The 16,594-nt window shown below is 31.2% G+C and overlaps 1 protein-coding gene across 1 annotated transcript in view; it reads right to left on the reverse strand.

Annotated features, from left to right (window-relative positions):
- Positions 1 to 15,143, reverse strand: part of LOC113511039 (facilitated trehalose transporter Tret1-like) — a 44,645-nt gene extending 29,502 nt beyond the window's left edge. The window contains exon 1 of the mRNA XM_026894605.3: positions 14,783 to 15,143. The gene's annotated coding sequence lies outside the window, so the exon portion shown is untranslated. The remainder of the gene's footprint in view (positions 1 to 14,782) is intronic.
- Positions 15,144 to 16,594: the final 1,451 nt, after the last annotated feature.

Below are 16,594 nucleotides of genomic sequence, written 5' to 3' on the forward strand. Positions count from 1 at the left end.
ATATGTTTAAATTGAATAGCAACTCGGTATGTGCACTTGATCTACGCTAGCGCAGTACCAATTAGGCATAGATAATATGGATACCGTTCCGATAAATATATACTGGGTTCTTCTAAACATTAATTGCGACAAAAAGATCACCCATTTCATTATCGCGCATATCGATCGAATATCTATTTTCGAATATGTTAAAAGTCTGACATCTAACTTCTAACATATTCGTTATTGGACCAGTATATAGACCAGCATATTCCAAAGATGTAACTAAAATATATAGATATTGCTATATATTATCCTCCCCTAATACCAATAAGGGATGATAAGTAAGGATAAACTCAACTTAGCTCATCATAACGCATCAAGGAGGACTGCGATGACGTCGATCTGAGAAAGTAAGTTTTTTTTATACTACTTAGAATGGCAAACAAACTGACGGCCCACCTGATGAAAAGTGGTGACCGTCGCCTACAGACATGAGCAGTACCATGGACATAACAGAGTATACTGTTTCGCCATGATACCCCCATGCGTTGCCATTCCTGAGGACTCAGGTGTTATTCCTCTGTACCCAGTAAATTCACGCCATATCCCACCCTTCAAACCGAGACACAGACATGCAAACACAACTACTTTACGGTTGATACACAAATGGGACAGAGGTACCCAAGCAATCGACTTTTGTACAAAGTCTCCCTCTGGTAGTTACTAACAATGTTGCTGATAATCCTTATTATTAATAGTTAAACATTGTGTACACAAAAAAACCAATCACCATGTGGTCCCAGCATGGAATGAGCCATCTCTTCTTTTCCCGTAAGTGTTGTAAGAGGCGACTAAGGATATTTAATGCATCAGCGCCTTTTAAAACATCATCAAAGGCTAACTGCGGTTACTAATTTGCCTGCCAAGCGTGGCAAATAATGGCAAAACCCACCTTAATAGAGGGAGGCATTTGATCAGTACAGTCAACAGCTGTTATAATAATGAATGTATTTTGATTAATACTTGTTCCATTCGTTACGAGGGGCTAACTGACCCGCTTTCATGCTCATCTATCATCCCTTACTGGGACCCCGCCGATATATACCGATAGCGCAGGCAGCGTTATCATTCCATTATCATCCATTAAAAAAAATCTTAGTTCTCAGGAATGAGAATGTATGAGAGGTACTTCAGCGTTTGCAATGTATTCCTTTAATTTGTTTGCCATTCTAAGTTGCTTAAAAAATGTTCTCAAACTTCCAAAATTCTTTTTTTAATCCTCGGCGAGGTTGACTATTGGCCACGAGAATGCAAATTCAATAACAACATATAAATTATTCTGTTCCAATTTGCATTTTTGTGGGAGTTCTTTGCATATTTGCATGTATAGTATAAGAATTGTAACAAATGTTTTTTACGCGATCATAAAAACTTGTAGTTTGTCAATTCGCTTCTATTTTATTATGTCTGTGTTATCTTTGCCAATTTGAAATTATTTTTTCTTAATTCTTCTTGTAATTTATAATAGATAATTGTATATAGGTTACAAGTTAATTTTGTTACGAATGAAATAGTTGTTTTTTTTTTTACTGGGCAATTAACAATTGATACATACGATCGGAAATAAATAAACAAATATATTAAAAATAAATACAATTAAATAAATAAAAAAAAAACACTAATAAAAAACCTAGTTATCCAGAGTGACGGCGGTAAGTTTTTTTTTATACCACTGAGGTGACAAACAAGCATATGGCCCACCTGATGGTAAGCAGTTACTGTAGCCTATGAACGCCTGCAATATAAGGGGTGTTACGCGTGCGTTGCCGACTCTGAAGAAACCTTTTTACCCCCCTTTTGATGGTCTCCTGAAATGTTGAATTCTAATATGCTCGATTAAATGTGGTAATATCGACTATTACGCTAACAAATATCGGCAATGTCTCTGAATATCTTATTACGGATAATAGTCGTGAGCATATTTCCTTTATTTTGAATATAAAGAATAAGATTTTAATATATTTATCAGCCTTTTTAGACCCTCGCGTTGACCCTGGCATTACGTACAGTAGTTTTGGACTCTGCACTGGTATTACACACGTGCCAAGATAAAATGTCGCATTCTACCCGCATCAGTCGGGCCAAATTTATTAAATCAAAATCGGTGATAACCGATTATTACCGGTTTCACAACAGATATCTCTTCAGTAGCTGTACTTATCTGTTTTATATAGAATTATAAGAATTTATTTGAATAGTAATAGATGTTAGTATATTGAGAATTCATTACTGAAATGTTTTTGGGGTGCCCTACCTTTAATCTCCTGATTGTTAGTGATGGGGATTAGTTGTCCCACTGTTTGAAAATAAAATCCTCAAATCGACGTCACTTTTAGTAATCAGCGTCGTTGGGAGACAGGGAGTGTTAGTATTGAGATCTAATTACTCTATTACTATCAGGTCGACCTCCACGTGGTTCTCCATGGCAACCAACTGACCTTTTATCTCTTACTGCCGCCGTGTCAGTTTATATCGATAACGTAGACAGGGTTACCATTCCATTTTCATCCATTAAAAAAAAACCAGCTTGGTTGGTAATTAGGTCCATGGCTAGCAATATTACACTGTCAGGTCGACCTTACGCCCATTCTCCTTCCTGGAAACTATCGTGATAATTTCCGTTAAACACGCGGGTCAACTGACTTGACATCATCTTTAGCTATCATCCCACTAGTGCCCCACCAATGTACTTATACGTCGATAATGAAGACGGATTCACAATTATATTTCATCACTTAAAAAACAGTGTGGTTAAAAAGAGGGAGTTACTAGTCATGGGAGGTTAGTCTCTCTTGCTAGCAATATATTTCTCGATTTATTTAACTCTTTATTGCACTAGAAACATAAAAATAAACAATGACATATAAACAATTCAAGTGAAATACAATAACACAAAGTACAGATTAATATATATATATATATATACACATAAAGGTACAAAAGGTGGTCTGATTGCTATGGCAATCTCTTACAGACAACCTTTGGTTAAAGGAGAACAGATAAAAGTGTGTAGATGACGCAATAGTAAATTAATAATTTTTACATTATGTTAGATTCTATTATTCAGTTATATTATTGATTTATTAAATTTTAATACACTTAGACAAAGTGAATGGCGGACTTAACCCGTCATACGGCGTTATCTATCTAGTCGACTGTAGACAGGTATAACAGAAAATATATTTGACGGTGCAATGTGATGAGTAAATAAAAAAAAAATGCTTACTGGTATTCTGCTAGCGTGTACTGATAACGAAAACGGACTTACTATTTTAATCTTACCTAAAATAAAATTGTAACTAGACGATGTCTCTACACGTGAGATATTTAAGAAAAAATAGTGTGTGACGGGTATAAGACTTATAGATGCCAAAAGAATACTTTTCAGAAATATTGTCAGTTTGTATGTTTGTTTCACTATCACGGAAAAATTACTGCACCGATTTCTAAATAGATTATTTCATTGATTTTTCTACTTCTGAAATCTTTACGTAGGAAGTAACTGGCAAAAAGTTAGTCACCTACAAAAAATAATATACATATGTGAGCAATGTAGTATGTATTTATAAGGGTCTTATTACGACCGCGTGCATACACAACCTTGTAATCCTGGCATAGAATTGGACACCCCTTCCTTTCCCGTGGGTGTTATAACAGACTTAATAGTCGAGGAATGGCCAGTAACGTCCCTCTTAAAACGTCATCAAAGGCCTTACTAAGATTGCCGACCTGCTAGGCGTTACTGGCAAAACCCTCCAAGGGGGAGGCCTATGTTAGTTATATATTATGCCAGCAGTGGAAAATTAATGACCGCACTAAAATTTAGCCTGAGGATATTCCTTGTCAGACCAAAAATGTGATAAAGACAAATTTTATCAAATAACAGAATGTCCCTTATATCGTCATAGTCGTAGAATACTGACGGATCTGACGAATATTACATATAAAGATCCGTCAGTATTCTACGACTATGACGATATAATGACTAATGACACACAATGTCACGCACTTGACCTTGCTCTCTTTACGTTCATCCTTTAAACGTTTCGATTTCTTCGAAACATTGATATTATTAAAGGTCGTTTAAAAATAGAATTATCAAATACTATATTGCTGATAATATCTCTCATTTCGCATGGTCTCTTTTATATCTGAAGTAGTACTTTATCCTCACTAAATCTTTATAAATCTGTCTGTTTACGTTAAGAAAATAAAAATATTTTTTTTTGCTCGTCTAAGCAATTTCTAATAATCGATTGTGTCGCCAATTCTTAACTCATTCACACAATTCTTATTCCTTAGAATACGGTTAGGAAAAATGACGGTAAATGATGTAATGTAATAATGTATTTTCACAATTCTTGTCGCAATCTTTCTTTTTCAATCCTCTTCAAAACAAAGGAGGTATTCAAATTGACTTTATTTTTTTTTTTATGTTTGTTATCTTATAATTCTATCAGCTGTAAACCGATTTGAAAATTATTTTATTATCTGAAAGAGTATGCTTGTAGATTGGTTTCATAGAAATTTCAACAAAATCAATTTGGTAGTTTAGTTTTTAAATCAAAATAACTGGTTTTGCTACAATTGAAGTTGATTTTTTTTTTTGTGGAACACAATTTTAATTATTTTTCATTTATTTATTTATTTATTTTTTACTCCAGTTTTGGTCATATATTAATTTTGTAACAATTGAATTAAATAATTATATAAAATACAAAGCGTTAAAAAAAAATTAGTTGATAATATACTAGTTTTTTTCCGGCAACTTCATACACGTGGATTTCAGATGTACGAAAACCAACCAACCAACCAATGAAATAGACCAGTTCTAAACAGCGTATCAAGACGCACCCGTTTTTAAACTACATCTTTAGAAATGCAACAATAAAAACTGCATTCAATTTTAGTAGTGCAAGTGCAGTAGTTTTTGAGTGATGCTGGAACAAACATACAGACAGACAGACAGAAAAATATTCCAAAAAATATTGTTTTATCTTTGATTTCTTTAATTAAGATTATTTATATAGATTTTTCTTAAATATCTCCCATGTAAAGACATCGTATAGTTACAATTTTATTTAGTTACTAAGATAAGCGAAGAATAAGTTTATTCGACCAAAGACTTATTTGTAACACCTTTTGGGTTTAACCTTAATAATTTAAGAATGTTATTTCCTTGTTACATTAGATCTGGTCATTAAACTACCATACCCGGTATTAACTATACTTGCATTTCTACGAAGTTGACATAAAAAATGACAAGTATATAAGTCGAGTAGGAGTCGAACCTTGATGGTTCCGTAATATATTTATTTATTTAACACTTTATTGCATTAAAATTACAGGACTTGTTGAAGAATTTTATATTTTTTATTGTACTTGTAAATTACATTGTAAATGCATTTATAAATATTGTGAGCAAAGGTGGACTTATCTCTGACAGAGATCTCTTCCAGTCAACCCAATATCGTTGGAAAGGATGTCATTAGTGGGTAGCTAAAGTGACTATTAATACGAACAACTCCGAATACGAATGTTTTAATTTACAATAAGTATAGTGTAATACAAAAGGCTGTCTTATTGCTAAGCAATCTCTTCCAGACGACCTTCGTATATTCTATTGTTAAGTAATATTTATGAAATTATTTAGTTATTTAAAAACTTGCAAAATATGAACATGAAAATGATGCATTCTTTAAGTTAAAAATGTTAATTTTGAATAAAAAAAAATATGATACTACTATTTTATTAATTTTATTCATCTTTTGTGGAATAGGATATATTATATATTATGTATTATGTTGAATATATACGTGATCTAACTCGTTAAAAAATCTATATTAAATATTTTTTAAAAAAATTTAACATACATTTTTTTATATTTTTAATATATATAAATTTGTATAGAAACCATACATATAAATATAAAAATAGGCAATATTTTTTATTTAAAGAGTTATCTACCAGAGGGAGGCTTTGTACAAAAGTTGATTGCTTGGGTACCTCTGTCCCATTCGTGTTTCAACAGTGAACAGCAGAAGCATGGCTGTGTTTCGGTTTAAAAGGGTGTGATATGGCGTGAAATTACTGGATACAGAGGAATAACACCTGACTCCTCAGGAATAGCAACGCATGGGGGTATCATGGGCGAAACAGTATACTCTGTTATGTCCACGGTATTGCTCATGTCTATAAGCGACAGTTACCACTTTTCATCAGGTGGACCGTCAGCTTGTTTGCCATTCTAAGTCGTATAAAAAAATCTTAATAAGTGTATTAAAAATAGTTTTGTTTTAATACTATTGTATTACATATTCCGCGGTAATAATTTACAATCGATAAATTGACGACAGTAAAATTAATTAAAATTAATGCATTTTACATTGCGATAAGGAACCCTAAAAAAAATGTAATGGCAATATAAAATTTATGATGTTGATCGGTTTTTTGTAATAGAAGAATGCCGTTTTCTAATCCTTATGAACAGTACCAACGCTCGACAGGTGTGGTTATGCCAGATAAGAATGAGGTGGCCATGTGCAATGTGTGTGGAATGAGATACAAAAAAAATATTTCGTATTTTTATTTAATTATGTTGTTGAATATTTTATTACTGTTGAAAAGGCTTTTACAATTAAGAATTAATTAAAAATACATGTCTACGATATAATCTGGAATAATTTTGTTTTAATAATACTACCTATCATTATTCGACCCTATAGATATGCAGTATTATGCAATTTAATCGATTGTAATTGATTAATCAATTGATAATCTCGTAATACTATTGATAGTATCGATTATTAGTTTAAAATATTAAAAATAATACGATTAACTTCTAATAATCGATTAGATTTATTGATTAATCTGAAGTGTCTTACTTAATTATAATGATTCGGTTATATTGATACTAGGTGACCCGGCGAACTTCCGCCACGTAACAGTCTAAAATAATTTTATCCTAATTTTTTTTTACGTGATTCTTTCCAATAGTTTAATAGTTATTCTGCTATTCGAGGCGGAGACGAATCCAACAAATAATATTATAGATAAAAAATCAAAATCTGTCCTGCTTGTTCTGGAGCTATAAATGGTGTAACTTATCTAACTTATTTACTAATTTTCGTTTGTTTCCTATATGTATAAAATATGTGACGATTCCGAATACAATTAGGAAAAATGACGATAAATGATGTAACAAAAGAACAATTAATTTGTCACAAGTAAAACATAGTTTAGTCATCACACATTTGCTGTACACATATATACATACACATACACAAAGTATAAAAAAATATGATAACATTCCACATGGTTGAATTATTTTATATCTTGGCACTTATATAAATAGTCACGTAATTCCTTCTTTGTCTACGTCAATCTGTATGAGTGACCTATTTATCTAGCGAGAAGCTTATGCATTTATATACCAGTACTTTGGAATCGAGAGTATACCATACTAGTGCGTAAATTTTAGTTTGTTATGTTAATATGATGATGATGATGATGATGATGGTAACTATAACAATTGCCGTGTGCTGGCATAGAATAGACCACCCCTTCCTTTTCGGTGGGTGTCGTAAGAGACGACTAAGAGAACTTAATGGTCGAGGGATTGGCAGCAGCGTCCCTCTTAAAACATCTCCAAGGCCTAACTGTGATTGCCAACCTGCCAAGCGTGGTAACTATGCTAAACTGTATATTTAAAACTGGACAAATAACGGCTGATATGGTATGATAATAACTATAAGAAACGCAAAAGTTTGTGAAGACAGATGGATGTTTGTTATTCTTTTATGTAAAACATACTGACCAGCTTTAAATGAAATTTAGTAGGACATGGATAAATTACATCTTAATTTAACAAACAAAATACATTATATACTGATTATCGTAAGCGAAGCTACGAGATATAGCTAGTAGGTAAGTACTTGCTATACCCCGCGTAACCAGAGGGAGACTTTGTACAAAAGTCGATTGCTTGGGTACCTCTGTCTCATTCGTGTTTCAACCGTAAAGCAGTTGTGTTTGCATGTCTGTGTTCCGGTTTGAAGGCGTGAATTTACTGGGTACGAAGGAATAACACCTGAGTCCTCAGGGATGGCAACGCATGGGGGGGTATCATGGGTGAAACAGTAAACTCTGTTATGTCCATGATACTGCTCATGTCTATAGGCGACGGATACCACTTTCCATCAGGTAGGCCGTCAGCTTGTTTGCCATTATAAGTTGTGTAAAAAAAAAAAATTAATTTAACTTGTAGTATTGTGTTTAGACACAATATTACAAATTAAAATTCCATCAATTGATTGTGTCGATTTATTACTACTCTGAGTTTTCCTGTGATAATTTCAACAGAACTTGGTTATATTTTTATTATTTTCTATTGAAATTTTTTTAACTAAACGTTCGCTAGCAGAGGATTGTTTAAATAATCGTACTGAAACATTATATAATAAAATGTTAAATTGTTTTTGAAAATTGACAAATAATCTCCAAGTTGCCATACTTTGTTATGAAGAGCTCTTAAATTTATTCTTATAATGTTATTTTAAAAATAACAGATCGGTTATTATATTTATAATCCAGACTTATTTATCTGACAATATGGTCATAGAATTCAAGCAAGTTATTTTAATAAAGTATTATAAAATATTCGTCTAATTTTGTCTTTATGTTAAATACTTGATTTATGTGCGATTAAAGTACATCAACCGAATCAAATTCAATCTATGTAATATATGGTCTCTGATAAAATTGCTAAATTTGCATGCAACATTACAACGTGTATGTACTGCTTTTAAATTTTCCTTTATGTAGATAAGGAGATTTATATTCAGGATCAAAATCTATGGTTTTATTTAGGAATTGTGTTTTTTTCAACAAACTTCAGGAGGTGGTTCTCAATTCGATTGATGTTTTTTTTGAACTCGGTTTAAAAGTAAGTCTTATCGTTAACAAGGAATATTGGCGCGATTTCTTTGCATCGAATAATCCCCGTCTTATTTAGTGATAGGCACTACATTTTTGTCAGATGATAAACATTTCGCTTATTCATTTCATATTTTATCTTTGAGTATTTGTTTTTTTTTCTGTTAGAGTTAAATATATTTTTGTTTTTAGATTTAGGTTATTTTTATTTTGACTTAATTTGATTTTATTGCCATATTTTCTACTATAATTTTTATCCATAAAAACTGAAATTTACATCTAACCTTGTCACATCAAAAGTGGAACAAGTACTCGTATCATAGCATAAAAAAATACAAAAAGGACGTCTGTTCCATCGATTCCAATAAGAACTATCAGAATCGATTCAGAATTGTAGTGTTTCGTAAAATACACACATACAGTATAAGGCGATGCAGTGGTGCAAATAGTCAAAATTACTGTTGCATCTATACGACCAACTTTAAAAAAGTTTTTTTTATGCAACTTAGAATGGCAAACAATCTGACGGCCCACCTGATGGAAAGTGGTACCCGTCGCCTATGGATATGAGCAGTACCATAAAAAACAGAGTATACTATTTCACCCATGATAACCTCATGCGTTGCCATTCCTGAGGACTCAGGTGTTATTCCTGTGTACCCTGTAAATTCACTGTTATATCTCACCCTTCAAACCGAAACGCAGCCATGCAAACACTACTGCTTCATGGTAGAAACACGAATGGGACAGAGGTGTCCAAGCAAACGACTTTTGTACAAAGTCTCACCCTGGTAAAGTAGGAAGTTCTCATTTCGTTTGAATTTATTATATATTTGTTACCTCAACTCAGTCATTTATAAAACGATTTGGAAAGTTAATTTTTACGCGCAAGGATATATTTTCAGATTAGTCTTATAGAACAAAGTAAATAGTCTCATCACGATTGATGTCGGTTTTTTACGAACAAAACCATCAGTGCGAAGCAAAACGATGTGACGCAAAACGTCAAACGCCTGCTGAACAAGGCTTTCGGATGAAGTCGAAATAATTGTCGGAAACGAAGTAGTTCATTAATTTCCCGTGAATTATGTATATAGACATAAATAAATGAACATAAGTTTTAAAAATAATATAAACAAAATATTAATATTGTTTAGTGTCATGAATGTATTCACCAGTATGTCTATCTATATGCCCTTGTATTAATCTGCAATCCATCTTTTTCGTTTATCCAACTTCTGATAAATAACTGTATCTTTTTTTAATAAAAAACAAAGAGACAGATATGCATACAAAAACCATTTGAGAAAGTGGTAGAGAAATAAAAAAGAGAATTAGATCTATTCATTATATTGCCATGAGTCGATCTAGGATCTCCGGAGGAAGGAATCAATTTCATTTAAAGGGGTAGGTAAAATCAATATCATCATATCAGATGTTATTTATCCACTGCTGAATCCTGAATCTGAAATATGAATCCATTCCTTATGACAGTCTATGGGGCCTATGCCCTTTACTCTGTAATAAGGAATGGTCCTGAGCCACCTACATCCACTGATTCCCTGACGTGTGAGGTCGTCGCTCTATCTAGTGTTCTCTTACGTTGCCTTTGCCTGAACATAAATTGAAAGTGAAGACCGGTAAATATTATTTTTGTCTAAAAGGTCAAAATTCCCATTCGTGTTTCTACCATGAAACAGTTGTCTTTGCATGGCTGAGTTTCGATTTGAAGGGTGGGTTATAGCAGTGAATATACAAAGTACAGAGGAATAACACTTGAGTCCTCAGGAATGGCAACGCATGAACGAAACAGTATACTCTGTTATGTCCATGGTACTACTCATGTCTATGTGCGACGGTTACCACTTTCCATCAGGTGGGCCGTCAGCTTGTTTGCCATTCTAAGTTGCATAAAAAAAATTGGATACTGATTTGTTGTAACTGGGAAGACATATTTACGATACGGAAGTCTGAGAGACGCGGGTTGGATCTTGTTGGATTATAATTTATACATAAAATGTTGCAATCTTATCTTTAAGTAAGAAGTATGCATCATTTGTTACAAATTATTTACGCGGTATGAGTAATGTATGTCATCTACATATGTTATACTTGTATGTTTGTATGTTGTATGTTTTCGGTTATTTAGTGTTCGCATCACTTTAAGCGGACTTGAGATTTTTTATTCGTTATAGCGGCAATTGAAACACTTATTTCGACTACAAAGAGTCAAATTTTAATTGAGGAAGAACGTTGTTACTTCGAAAATTGGTTCATAATTTCGGTAAATGTTGGCCCCTGAGTTGATATGTTACTTTATTTGTTTGTATTGTAATAATTATTTGTACCTCTGTTAAATCCTACTACTTCTCCCGTTAGTACTATTTTCCTGTGTTCTCTATCCGTTTTCCTTCGTTAGTCTCATCTTTGTATGCGTGCTATTAAATGTTTATGTATATATATATATATTTGTATCCATTGGTATTATACATACATTGGTATACATTTATATAATAGTGCACCACCTATCCTTTGTCTTTTTCTTAATTATTATATATATTTTTCTTAATATTCTTAATGTCCTCTACCCAAAGGTTGTCTGGAAGAGATTGCTTAGCAATAAGGCCACCTTTTGTATCACTTCTCATTAATATTTATTGTATTTATTATTTTTTTACTTGGCAAAATAAAGTGTAAAATAAATAAATAAATGTATGTATCACCAGGAAAGAACAGATTATGAACACGACGTGTTTTTGTGAGTACGTTAATTAATTGGATCAATTTCAATTATTATATTAACGATCTGGAGTTACACCATCATCATCATGGTATCAGCTGTTATCTGTTCGTCGCTGAACATAGGCTTCCCCCATAAACTGCCATACACTATCCTATACTGATAATAACAATTATATTTATTTATATAGATTTTCAGCTAAATTTGGTGCAGTAAAGATATCTAATAAATGCATTATAATTTATTTAAATATAATGTAAATCTGTCTGTTGATAACTTTAAGCACATCTACTAAATATGTTCTATGTATATTAATTCTATTAAAATTGTTTTGATAAGTTCCAAGTATGACTAATATAAAAAAAAAAACATATGCTAAAAATAATTTAATTGTATGATTAAAATTTTCGAAGTGGGCAGATTATGATTATGTACATTTCTGTTTACCGGAGCCAGTGTCTTTACCAGATTTTTTTTTTAATTATTCGGATATGTTTTTAATAATGTCTAAAACAATTTGCAATTATAATTATTGTTTGATAACTTTTAGTATTGAACAGGTAAGATAAAAGTATATATACATAGGTATAGTATGTGGGAAATTACATTATCAAGATGTGGTAACAAAAAATGGATATTCGTTGAATCTCAACAAAAAATAATAGTAGATACAAAAACCAATAACCTATTAGGTCATATGAAATGAATTATAATTATTAAAGTTCTTATTAATATTATAAACGTGAAAATCTGTTTATTCGTTTGTTACCTCTTAGCGTTAGCTTTCGACCAATCATCATGAAAAAAAAAAATTAAATTAAACTTACTACAAAGGATGGAAAAGGACAAAGGCTATCGTTTTTCCCGCTCATTTCACATATTCCAGTTACGAAGGAGACATCGTCTCTAAAAGCTAGTTTATTATAATATCTGTTATTTGATACACACTATAGTTTTTTATAAATAAAACTACGGCTGACGTTTTGAAACCGGTCGCGTATATAAAGAATGAAAACATTCTACCAGAATAAAACAAACTAAACCATATAGTAACTAAAAACATTCAAAAGTAATTTTAAAATCGATAAACATAAATATTAATCATTAACAGACAGACTCGCGCTCGCGTCACAGTCGCTATTGACTAAGGATCTCGAACTGATTCCGAAACTAGTCGAGCTTTTTCGATCTTATTATACGTAAGGTAAGGTACATTAAAATATAATGATTAGTATGCTCTTATTATTATTAATTAAATAAAGAAAATATTGTTTTAATTAATTCATTTAGAAATTACAGTAAGTTCACTTTAATAGAAACATGTTTAATTGGTTCTCAGAAGAGAAAGTAGGTAACTGTGTTTTATTTTATTTTTTATTTTAATGACTTGTTGATTCTTTGCTATTTAATAAAATCTATCATCATCATCATCATTTCAGCGGTTAACCCGTTCTGCTATAAACAACGGTTCTAAGCCACCTGCATCCATCGACTCCCTGCAATATACGTGAGGTCGTTGCTCCATCTAGCGGGGGGTTGTCTTAATTAATAATTAATGTATAGTAGCAATATTGTATTTATTATTTGTATATATATATATATATATATATATATATATATATATATATATATATATATATATATATATATATATATTACCCTAATGGGAGACATCTGACAGATATGATGTAGTAATCTATACTTATAATATATTGTAGAGAATAACTATACATGAAATATATTTCCAAAATAACTATCAGGGGGTGATTTTTGTCTGTCTGTCTGTCTGTATGTTCGTTATAAAAACAAAAACTACTCGACGGATTTTAATGAAACTTGATACAATTATTCTTCATACTCCTGGGCAGGTTATAATACACTTTTCATCACGCTACGATCAATAGGAGCAGAGCAGTGAAGGGAAATGTTGGGAAAAGGGGAGAAGTTACTCCATTTTTAGGCTTCCGTCGCGTGTGCAGCCTTAATGGCCACTTTTTAAAATGTAAAAATGTCCACCCGTGCGACGCCGGGACGGGCCGCAGGTATTATATGTAGTAGTAATATTATATTTAATATTTACATCGAGTATAATGGATATTTCTCTTAATTTATTCATATGTCATTTACTTTTTCAGTTTAAAAAAAAATAGTAATTCTTTGTATTTTAATTCCGATACAACAAGGAGAGAGTATGTCACCTTCAGTGTTAAATATGTCTGCTAATAGTGTTTACAATCACCGGACTCGTAACTTTTTTATATAACATTTTGGCACAAGTCGGATTCGAACTTGCTACTTGCTGTTGAGGTCTTTTTGAGGGTAGTAAACTATACTACTAGGTACTACTCATATCTTTGTTATAAAGTATTGGTATTATCAACCATGCCTTCTCTTTGATTAGTATTTATACAATTAGTTTAGATACATACATTTAGGTTTATTAAATAATAAAAAATATATAAAAGATTGTCTATCACTAGGTTAAATATCTAATTACCTAATATAGGGGGAAGGGATTATTTGTAATGCGGACTACGAGTTCCGTTGCTAACAATATAGCCTATCAGGACGACCTCCCCGTGGACCGCCCTAGAAACCATCATGCTTAATTCCAGGTGTATTCATCACGATGAGCTAACTGACCTGCCCTTTCATTCTCACCTATCATCCCTTCACTGGTGTTCCGCCAGCGTATACCGTAAGCGCAGGTGAGGTTACCATTTCATTATTACCATTAAAAAATAACCTTTGTAGTCACATAATATAGATAGATAGATAGATAATCTTTATTACCAGTAATAAAAATAAAAAAAAAATCAACAATAAAAAGAAAAAAAAACAATTAATTTTGCTGGTAATAGGAGCCGCCTCAGCTGTTGCTATATATGTACAGCTCAAGCGAGAAGTAGGTACTATATAATATAATATCTTGATATAATAATCCTATATTATAAGTTAATAGTAAAATTACAGTCAAATATATTTTATCATATTTATTTGTAGGTTAAATATAAACGCGTGAAACGAAATGCACTTATAAATAGTATTATTTATTTAAGTACTTACATTATAGTATATTTCAATTATAATAAATGGTACAAATTCATTAGTTATAATATGTCATCAATTCGTTAGACAAATGATATGCCTGAATTATTAGATTTCTTTCTATTATTTATATACTTTCACTTATAATTTTACACTTCACTATCTATATTTATCACACCGATTCATTAATCACAGAACATAAAAATCTATTGAAATTAATTTTGTTTATTCGAGTCTTGTATTATTATTCGCGCCAAACCGTGAGAGTTTATTTTTTTTTTAATTAAAAAAGTTGTATCGTTGTCAATGCCCGCGTGGTTGATACGCTATAACGTTGTGCGTGCGTTCCGTTCGAACCGCGTTCATTCACTAAACGAAATTCTTTGGCAACAATCATTATAACTGTGCAGAATGTAAACAAATCGCGTGTTCTTTTTAATCTCATTAGTTTTGCCGGATACTTTGTGTTGTTATACATTTCTTCTTATTATTTTTTTAAAAAATAAGTTTTAATTTTTTTATTGAGATTCGTAAAAAGTTGCATATTACGTCTTTTGCTTATATTTTGGGTCTTTTTTTTTAATTAACATAGCAATTGATTGTAGTTTTTTCAATATGAAATTTGTGGTAGACAATTTTTTTACTTGTGAATTCAACTTTTATTTGAAAAAAAAAACAATTGAGTATCTTGTCCGTTCTTTTAAATTGAAATTGCATTCTGAACTAAGCGGTAGATTAATGAAAAATAAACATTAAAAATACTTATTACACGTATAGTTTCTTTTTATTATTTTAAATTAAATGTGCATAAAACTATAAATAAAAATCCTAAATAAAGAAAAACTGAAAACGCTCTGTTTAATTGTTGCATGTAGCATATGTAAATAAAATAAAAAAAATATCGAATGTTGTAATATTGTCTTTCAACAACTACAAATATTTTTCGGTAGGTACATCCAAATTTATGTACACCTATTCTATTTAAATTACTCGCTTGTTCGTATATATTTGTGGTACAGTTGTTTAAAAATTTTTTTTCTTATTTTACTTGTAAATGGGTAACCACTATGCCAAATAACGAATATTGAAACCGAATAACGTTTTTGTTAGTTGGTTTATTTCATTTTTTGTAAACATTTTTACCTAAACAAGTTGGTGTATAAGTTTTTTTTGGAAATGGGAAACAAATTTTGGAATGGAAACAATAGGTAAATAAAAAAATAAGTATATTTTGTATTATTAAACTCAGTTATGGACCAAATTAAGGAATTCTGAATTGAAGGTATTTCTATATTATTTATTTTTAGGTATATTATTTCATATACAAAAAAAAATACAAATTGGAAAAAAATAAATTCCCCAAAGACTTTTTTTATCTTTAAGTTATATTTTAAGATCTTGTTATCAATATTTATATTTTTAAATAATTAATAATATTTATTATTACACATTCGTACATATATTAATTTTATTTCATATTAATCTAGAGAAAATGGAATCCGTATTACCGATTATTTTATGAATGTAACTCTCGGTGCGTGGTTTTAATTCGCACTTAACTGGATTTTATTACATAGCAAAATATACTTTGGAACACACACAAAATATATAATAATATATAGTTTAAACAAGTATTTGGTTCTTGCAATATATATTACAATATGCTATTTACGTCAATCACGTTAACTACGACATTCGTAAATATTCAGGTTTGATGAATTCATTCCCCAATGTACCTAAGCATGACATATATATGACCACAATATTCCTTTTATGAGTTAAGTGTCATTTCCCATTACATGGTATTTTACATGTCGTTAAATTCTTCCC

The sequence above is a fragment of the Galleria mellonella genome, unplaced genomic scaffold (genome assembly GCF_026898425.1).
Source record: "Galleria mellonella isolate WM207_F2 unplaced genomic scaffold, CSIRO_AGI_GalMel_v1 utg133, whole genome shotgun sequence".
NCBI classification, from domain to species: domain Eukaryota; kingdom Metazoa; phylum Arthropoda; class Insecta; order Lepidoptera; family Pyralidae; genus Galleria; species Galleria mellonella.